Genomic DNA, 9,737 nt, shown 5'->3' with positions numbered 1-9,737 from the left:
TAGAAAAGTGCCTGGCCACAGGCCTGCCGGGAATGCCTACCACAGTCACAGTTTGAGAAGATGTGGCCAGGGTTAGAGCTCAAAAGCTAGTATGCAGCTTAGTGTCCAGCTGGAGAACGCCAGCCTGTCCCCCTCCAGTCAGTCACCCAGGGCCCCTGTAAAGTGATGGAGTTTAGTAGTTCCGAGTACTTCAGTCCATTGGGACCATTTGTGGGGCTGCCTCTGCTCTTGGGGTTCTTTACCTTCAAGGATGGACAGCTTTCCAAGGTTTCCTCCGTGAACAGCCTTTTCGGAGTGTTGTGTCTGCTGCAGTTACACTAGTCCCTAGAAGCTTTGATCTGGGTTTCAGGTCGGTTTCTCACAGAGCACTGGTAAAGCCTGGGTGTGAGTGAGTATGTGTATGCATGTGTGTGTATGTGTGTGTGTGTGTTATCAAAGGATTCATGGTTTGTGGGGACGCAATTCAGAAGTATGTGTGTGAGATGGCTATTTTTGGTTGTCAACCAGACTACATCTGGAATTATCTAAAGCCTAAGCAGTTGGGTACATCGGTGAGGAACTTTTTCTTAATTTAATCATAACAAGTGGGAAGACCCAGTTTTAAATCTGGATCTTCCGAGGTGGGAGGATCCACCTTTAATCTGGACCACACCTTCTGCTGGCAGCCTCTCTAAAGGACATGGAAGAAGAAGGTTTCTGCTTCTTGCTCTCGCTCTCACTGACAAGCCCCATTCCTCCACTGGCATTAGAGTCCGCTTCTTCAGGGTTCTGGTGTACACCGAAGGCCTGCTGAAGGTCCACAGCCTGGTGGACTGAACAGCTGCTGGATCTCAGACGTTCCGTTGGTAGACAGCCATTGTTGGACAAGCTGGACCACAGCCTACAAGCCACACTAATAAACCCCGTCCTAATTTCAGTTTCCCTCGAGATCCCTGACTATCACAGACTTTGGCACATGAGTGGAGTATTGCTTTGGCAGACCTGACTGTGTTGAGAACTTTTGAGTGTTCAAAGCTTGGTGAGCTGTTCTGTGGGTGCACGGAAGATAATGTTGAGGGCAATGCAGGAGATGGAGGCCTGTGAAGTCCAGTGGGAAGTTTAAGAGTCCCTTAAAGACTCCATGCATTTGGTATTTTGAGTTGAGGATCTGAAGACTCAGCCATGATTAACAGGAGACCAGCATGGCTGAAGTAAAGCCTTCACTTGACCAGAATGTTGATGCTGGACAGCTGGGGCTGAGAAATTATTGGAGACTGAGAAGAGACCAGCATCACTGAGGTAAAATCTTCTGGGAAGTGTTTCCTAAGAGTCAGTCAGCACACAGAAGCTGTGTTCAGAGGTAGTCAAGGTTGTACCTTGAGCTGGAAGCCAAACTTGGTCATGCATTAAGAGTCGCCTCACTCAGGTGGTACTGGTTTTGAAGGCATAAAGGGGTCATGGAGAGCAGCTGAGCCTTGGCACTGAGAGGCTAGGAGAAGTCATTGGTAAAGGTGCAGATCAGGAACAGTTGAAGGCCCAAGGTTGAAGGGTCATACAGAAAAGTAGAGACTTAGCCCCATGAAGAGTGCCCAGGAGGGGCTATGGGTGAAAGGGTTTCCCAGTTGCAGCAGAAGACCCCAGCATTCTGGAGACCCCAGTACCATGAAATGACCACCCAGTACAGCAACAGCCATGAAGTGGAGCTGGCTGGAGCCTAGAAGACAGGCTGTGTGTGTGCCGCAGAGGGTAGAGCTGGAGAAGGAACCCAGGAGACAGCCTGAGCCTAGAAGACAAGCCGCATGCTGTAGAAGCAGAGCCGGAGAGGGAACACAGTCCTTTGGAGGAGCTCAGAAGACTGAGTGGATCCCAGGCATTAGGATTAGGCGTTGGGTTATTTACACAGTTGGAGTTCAGTCTTGCTTTGATCCATCTGGGACTGTGACCTAGTTCTTCTTCTTGAAGTAAGAAAGCATTTATTTCTTATTTTACAGGAGCCCAGTTGAGAGACTCATTTTTTTTTTTCTTTTGAGACAGAGTTTCTCTGTGCAGCCCTGACTGTCCTGGAACTTGCTTTGTAGACCAGCCTGGCTTCAAATTTACAGATCTGCCTGCCTCTGCCTTCTGAGTGCTGGGATTAAAAATGTGTACCACTACCACCCCAACTTAAATAGACTAAATTTTAAAGGGTTTGATTTGTAAAGACTGTGGGACTTTTTAAGTTTATAAAATGTTTTCTATTGTGATGTATATGTTAATGTGTGGTCTCGAGGATGAACCAGAAAGGAAAGGTTATGGCAAAGTTTGTGTGTCGAGCTGACATGGGTTTAGCTGTGCCGGCTAATTTATGTCAACTTGACACATGCTATAGTCATCTGAGAGGAGGGAGCCTCAACTGAGAAAAAGCTTCCATAGCATAGGACTGTAGGTAAGCTTGTAGCGTGTTTTCCTTATTAGTGATTGATGGTGGAGGGCCCAGCCCATTGTGGGTGGAATCATGCCTGGCTGGTGGTCCTGGATTCCATAAGAAAGCAGACTGAGCAAGTCATGGGGAGCAAGCCAGTATGTAACACTCCTCCATGGCCTCTGCATCATCAGCCTGCCTCCTGGTTCCTGTCCTCACAGCGTTTGATGATGAGCTGGAACTTCTGATGATATGGAACTGTGGATGGACAAAAAAAAAAAAAAACAAAAAACAAAACCAAAAGGCTGGAGAGCTTGTTTAGTGGTTAAGAGCACTGGCTACTCTTCAGGGGACCTGGGCTCAATTCCCAGTATCCATATGGCAGCTCAAAACTTCCAGTAACTCCAGTTCCAGGGGTTCCCGCACATTCTCAGAGACATATATCCAGGCAAAACACCACATGCACATAAAATAAAAATAAAGTATTAAAGAAGCTTTTCCTCCCCAAGTTGCTTTTGGTCTTGGTGTTTCGCCACAGCGATAGTAACCCTGACGAAGACAGCATGCACGCGCAGGCTTGCTACCCATGCTGAAAGAGACTAGGTAAGGAGAGACGGTTCCCTTTTCAGTTCCTTTCCTCTGGAATCCTTTGGCGCTTACCCCCAAAGTAGCCATGGACTGCCAGTGCTGGTGGTGGGGAAGCCAATGGGAGCGCTCAGGTTTATGAGGCCCGGCACGTTCCTTTCTTCCCAGAGATTTTCTTTGCTCTTTCTGAGGACAGTGCCCACAATTAACCTGACCAGATACCTAACACAAAATTTAGCCACAGAATAATTGCACTGCCTAAAGAGAGGGTGGTTAAACTCGGAGGAATCTTCTCATCCCCTTTACTGCAATTAGAACAGGGGAGCTAGGGAGAGAGCCTTCCAAATGGGGTGAGAGCACATTCCTTTCTCTCATAACCGGTTTCCAGGATTTAGCCAGAGGGACGGACATAGGTGAGGGAGAGGGGGAGAACCTAAGGAAGATGCTCTCTGTTCTAAATCCCTTAGTCTGTCTGTGTGTTTCAAAGGAGAATCCCTTCCAGTCAGTTCCACAACACAAGCCAAGAAGCGATCTTGCTCTCTCAGAGAAAGATAGTTACTCAGGCAATGAATAAAGGCAGGTGATGAAGAGAAGCCAGCCACTGGCAGATAGTCAGGATGAAGATGGGATCAGGGATCAATGAGATGGCTCAGTAGTAACTTCACTAACCACCGAGCCTGATGACCTGAGTTAGATACCTGGAACCTACTTAGTGGACGGAGAAAACCAACTCTTGCAAGTTGCTCTCTGCCCTCCACACATGCCCTGTGGCCTACACGTGCCCAACCCCAAAATAAATAAATAAATGTAATGAAAATGTAAAAAGGGCATCAGTAATGTAGACCAAAGGAGTCGAATGGCCAGACTGAAGGGCAGTGGTCTGGTGTCAGGTGGAGCCCAGGGAAGCGGGGGAAGGGCTGACTTGGGGTCTTAGTCCCTCTTCCTGTTGCCATAATAAAGTAACCTGGTCAAAGCAAGTTGGCTCAGAGTTCAGGCTACAGTCTATCACAGCAGGGGAGTTACAGGAGCAGGACCTTGAAGCAATTAAGAGCCAAGAATTGCTCCATGCTAGTGTTCGGTTTGCTTTCTCCACTCATACAATGCCTAGGGAATGATGCCACCCACAGTGGGCTAGTCTTCAGTTAACAGCATCATGGTAATTCCTAAAAGAAATGTTTATGGACAAACCCAATCTGGACAATCGCTGACTGTGACTTCCTTCCTTCCTTTCTTTCTTTCTTTTTTTTTTTTTTTGTTTGTTTTTTCAAGACACAATTTCTCTGTAGCTTTGGAGCCAGTCCCAGAACTAGCTCTTGTAGACCAAGCTGTGCTCAAACTCACAGAGATATACCTGCCTCTGCCTCCCGAGTGCTGGGATTAAAGGCGTGTGCCACTACTGCCCCGTGACTGCCTTTCTAAGTGATGCTAGATTGTGCCAAATTAAAGTCAAAACTAACCATCACGCTTGTTTCCCCGTGAGGATGTGTGTGACCTCCAAAGGGAACTGGCCTAGTGCTGCCATCTGCTGGTCGGCGAACCGCAGAGTCGAGCGCGCGCACACGTGTGCAGGTGGAAGTCAAAGGGAAAGATGCTACTATTATTTTTCTCCTCGCAAAATGTTGGTCCCAGGGATCAAACTCAGGTTGTCAGGTTTGGCACCTTTGACCATTGAGCCATCTCACCTGCCTGTAAGAGTTTTTCTCAGATACAGCTGAAGGCGGACATGGTGGCACGTGCCTTTAATTCCAGCACTTGGAGGGCAAAGGTCTCCATAGTTAAACTCCGGCAGGAAACTAAATCAGTGGTTCCCAGCCTTTGGGTCACGACCCCTTTGGCAGCCAAATGACCTTTTCACAGGGGTCGTCTGCGATCATTGGAAAACACAAATATTAACATTGCTGTTCATAACAGTAGCAAAATTACAGTTATCTCGTATCAACTGTATATTATTAGATCCCCGGTTGTTGGATTCCTCCAATGCAATAAACCAAATAAGACCGAATTAATAAATCCAGATTTAATAAACAGGGCAATGCAAAGCAGAGCACTCCCAGGTGGTCCTCAGGAAGCCAGGGGACAGAACAGGAGGGCACAAAGGGCAGATCTATGGACTAGGTCTTAAGTAGCCAGTAGGCATGGCCTTGAGCAGCCCTTGGGGAGGGGCTAACTCTTGGTGGGTTTTCCGAGGAGGAGGGACTGCTGTTTGGCGGACTTTCAGAGGAGGCAGGGTCTGGGGAGAGAAAGAGGTGGGGCTTCTATCTAATCATCCCAGACTCTTTGAGTCTATGGATGCCAGGGGTTGGGGTGGAGTTTCCACCGGAACAGCAACAAAAATAATCTTATGGCTGGGGTCACCACAGCAGGAGGAACTGTGTTAAAGGGTCGCAGCACAGGAAGATTGAGACCACTGCTTTAAGGTTTCTATCTGACCTCGTGTGATAACGTCACCTTGGAAGGATAAAAACAGCAAGGTTCCTTTATCTGACACTCCATCTGGCTGTCAGAAACTCACCTTGCAGTGCCAGAGTGTACCTCCGGTCAGAAACCATCAACTTCTTTACCATTTCCCCAGTCTCACTGGGGCATGTAAGTACTTCTGTTTGCTTTGGCCGGAGCCACCTCAGACCTCATTACTGTCGATATGATCCTCAATCAACACTATTAATCATTTATGTCTGGCTCACATAGTAATTGAAACAGGTGAATCTTAAAGAACGGAGCAGAGCTGGGTTGGGTATCTATAATTCCACTACTTGGGAAGCCAAGGCAGGAGGCAGTTCTAGGCAACCTGAGCTACAGAGAGAGGTCCTGAAACCTTGTCTTTAAAAAAAAAAAAATGTGTGTTGTCTCAGAGTCGTTTTAATTTGCATTTCCCTGGTGACTAGGGATGTGGAGCAATTCTTTAAATGTCTTTCTGCCATTTGAGTTTTTTCTGTTGAGAATTCTGTTTAGATCTGCACCCCATTTTTAAAATTGGTTTACTTGATATTTTGATGCCTAGTTTCTTGAATTTTTTATATATTTTGGAGATCAGCCCTGTCAGATATGGGGTTGGTAAAGATGTTTTCCCATTCTGTAGGCTGCCATTTTGTCTTATTTACCATGTCCTTTGCCTTACAGAAGCTTCTCAGTTTCAGGAGGTCCCATTTATTAATTGTTGCTCTCAGTGTCTGTGCTACTGATGTTATATTTAGGAAGGGGTCTCCTGTGCCAATGTGTTCAAGGCTATTTCCCATGATACCATCTTACAAATGTCAGAATGGCTAAGAACAAAAACACTGATGACAGCTTATGCTGCAGAGGATGTGGGGTAAGGGTATCACTCCTCCACTGCTGGTGGGAGTGCAAACTTGTACAGCCACTTTGGAAATCAGTATGGCAGTTTCTTAGGAAATTGGAACTCAATCTACCTCAAGAATTCTGCAATACCACTCTTGGGCATATACCCAAAGGAGGCAAAGGAGATACATTTGTACCACAAGAACATTTGCTCAACTATGTTCACAGCAGTGTTATTTGTAACAGCCAGAACCTGGAAACAATCTAGATGCCCCCCATCCAAAGAATGGATAAAGAAAATGTGGTACATTTACTCAGTGGAGTATTACTCAGCAGTAAAAAACAATGACATCTTGAAATTTTCAGGCAAATGGATGGAACTAGAAAAAAAAAAAAACCATCCCGAGTGAGGTAACCCAGACCCAGAAGGACAAACACGGTATTTACTCACTCATAAGTGGATATTAGCTTGGCCGGGCAGTGGTGGCGCACGCCCTTAATCCCAGCACTGGGAGGCAGAGGAAGGTGGATCTCTGTGAGTTCGAGGCCAGCCTGGTCTACAAGAGCTAGCTCCGGGACGGGCACCAAAACCCACAGAGAAACCCTGTCTCGAAAAAAAAAAAGTGGATATTAGCTATAAAGAAAAGAATAATTTTGGTTGTGAGCCTAGCCTTTAATGGCTGAGCCATCTCTCTAATCCTGGCACTCAAGAGGCAGAGACAGGCGGATCTCAGTGAATTCGAGGCCAGTCTGGTCTATCAAATCTTCCAGTACAGGTATCAAAGCTATACAGAGAAACTCTGTCTCAAAAAAAAAAAAAAAAAATCAGGAAAAAAGAATAACCAGGCCCACAATATACAACCCTTGAGAAGCTAGGTAACAAGGACCCCTTTGGTTTTTCTGAGACAAGGTTTCTCTCTAGCTTTGGAGCCTGTCCTGGAACTGGCTCTATAGACCAGGCTGGCCTAGAACTCACAGAAATCTGCCTGCCTTTGCCTCCCTAATGCTGGGATTAAAGGGGGGTGCCACTACCACCTGACATAAAGAGATGTCTTGATAGAGGAAGCCATTATGGAGTTAGGGAGAAACCTGGCACTAGGGAAACTCCCAGAAATACACAAGGATGACCCCAGCTAAGACTCCTAGCAATAGTGGAGAGGGTACCTGAACTGGCCTTCCCCTGTAATTAGATTGATGACCACCCTAACTGTCATCATAGACCCTTCATCTAGTAACTGATAGAAGCAGATGAAGAAATCCACAGCTAAGCATTGGGCCAAGCTCCTGAAGTCCAGTCAAAGAGAGGTAGGAAGGATTATATGAGCAAAGGGGTCAAGATCATGATAGGGAAAACCCAGAGACAGCTGACCCAAGCTAGTGGAGCTTACTGACTGATAGCTGGGGAACCTACATAGGACCAAACAAGGCCCTCTGAATGTGAGTGACAGTTCTGTGGTTTGAGCAGTCTGTGGGTCCACTGGCAGTAGGACCAGAACTTATCCCAGGTACATGAATTGTCTTTTTGAGCTCATTCCCTAAGGAGAGATACCTTGTTCAGTCTCGATACAGCAGGGAGGGGCTTGGTGCTCTGACAATTTGATATGCCAGACATTGTTGACTCCCTATGGGAGGGAGGCTTTACCCTTTTGGAGGAGTGGATGGAGGATTGGGTATAGGAAAGGTGTTGGGGGAGGGGGAGAGAGAGGAAGGGAGGGGGAACTATGGTTCATATGTAAAATGAAAACAAAAACTTTCAAATAATTAAAAAGAAATGTGTGTCGTAGGGTTGGAGGCAGGGGAGATGGCTCAGCAGTAAAGAGTTTGTACTGCTCTTGTGGAGGACCTGAGTTTGGTTCTCAGCACCCATGTCAGGTGGCACAAAACTGCCTGTAAACTATAGTTCCAGGCAGGAGCGAAGTGGGGTCTGCCCTCCTGGCCTCCTTGAGCATCTGCACAAGCATGCACATAAACACACCCGCACTAAAAATGAACCTTAAGTTCAATTCCCAGCAACTGCATGGTGACTCATATCTATAATGAGAAAGGTGCCCTTTTCTGGCATCCAAGCATATATGCAGGAGAACACTATACATAAGAAATAAATTTATTAAAAAATACTTATTAAAAAAAATAAACCTTAAAATCTGGGTGGGATGGTGCACACCTTTAACCCCACCACTTGGAAGGAAGAGGCAGGTGGATCTCCATGAATCTGAGGTCAATCTGATCTACACAGCCAGATCCAGGACAGCCAAGACAACATGGTGAGAGACCCTGTCTCAAAAACCAAAAACAAAAGAACATTTAAATAAAAAAATAAAAATGGTCTTAGAAGGAAACTTAAGGTCAATTTTATTATAATTTGAGAAAAGAAAAAAAAACACAACACTGCAGACAAGCCTCTGGGAGGAAAATGGGGAAGACAAAGTATTTTTTTTTTTTTTTAGTTAGAAATCAAGAAAGCAGACGGGTGCGGGCATAACAAACATCCGAGAAAGCAGCAGAACCTAGAGTGCAGGCTAATGAGTGAACGTCTCTAAGGAGCAGGGAGATCCTGCAGAGCGGGGCAGCTGGCACCTGGGCTTTGAGCTACCTCTTGTGATGCTACCTTTTGCTACTGTTACCTTTTGTCTGAAGTGCTTGATTCTCATCTGAGTTCTTCCTGAAGAGTTCAAAGTCTTTGCACTTGGTTATAAGAGAACTTAGAAAAGCAAGAGGTCCTGTGGCCGAGAACTGCTTTAGCATTCGTTTCTTTCAATGACCTCCAGATAAGAGGTTTCGGTACTTGGAAACTGACTTGCTAAGATGTAAATTATGTAACAATGAAAAGGCCTCTTGGGAAGAATGTGTAGTTGTTCAACAGAAGTTGATGCACCCTGCTGCTTTGCTAAGCCAAAAATTCATCCTGGACTGAATTCTTCCTAATTCTCCACAGACCCACACAAAACAGAAACACAAACTGTAGGGGAAGGATTTCCTGGGGTCAGTGCAGAGCTAAGGACATTGTCTCTTTCCTTTTTGGGTTTTTTATTTTTGCTTTTGAGACAGGGTTTCTCTGTGTAGCCCTGACTGTTCTGGAACTTACTCTGTAGACCAGTCTGGCCCGAAACTCAGAGATCCACCTGCCTCTGCCTCCTGAGCACTGGAATTAAAGGCATGTACCACCACTGCCCGACAATCTCTTGAAGGGTGTTTTCTCGTCTTTCTGGCATTTAGTGTCTAGTCTCCAGCTAGAGCCATAGACAGGACTCAGATCCCATTTATTTGACCAAAGAGCCTATCAGAAAAATTTAAAAGGAAATAAAACTAGGAAATAGCCAGGCAGTGATGTCACACACTTTTAATCTCAACAGTCAGGAGGCAGAGGCAGGCAGGTCTCTGAGTTCAAGGCCAGCTTGGTCTACAGAGCAAGTTCCAGGACAGCCAGGGTTACACCAAAAAAATCTTTGACTAGTTATAGTTGCAGTTTTCCTTAGTTATGCTAGAAGGTAAA

The sequence above is a fragment of the Myodes glareolus genome, chromosome 7 (genome assembly GCF_982192425.1).
Source record: "Myodes glareolus chromosome 7, mMyoGla1.1, whole genome shotgun sequence".
NCBI lineage: Eukaryota > Metazoa > Chordata > Mammalia > Rodentia > Cricetidae > Myodes > Myodes glareolus.
This window is presented reverse-complemented; position numbering follows the sequence as displayed.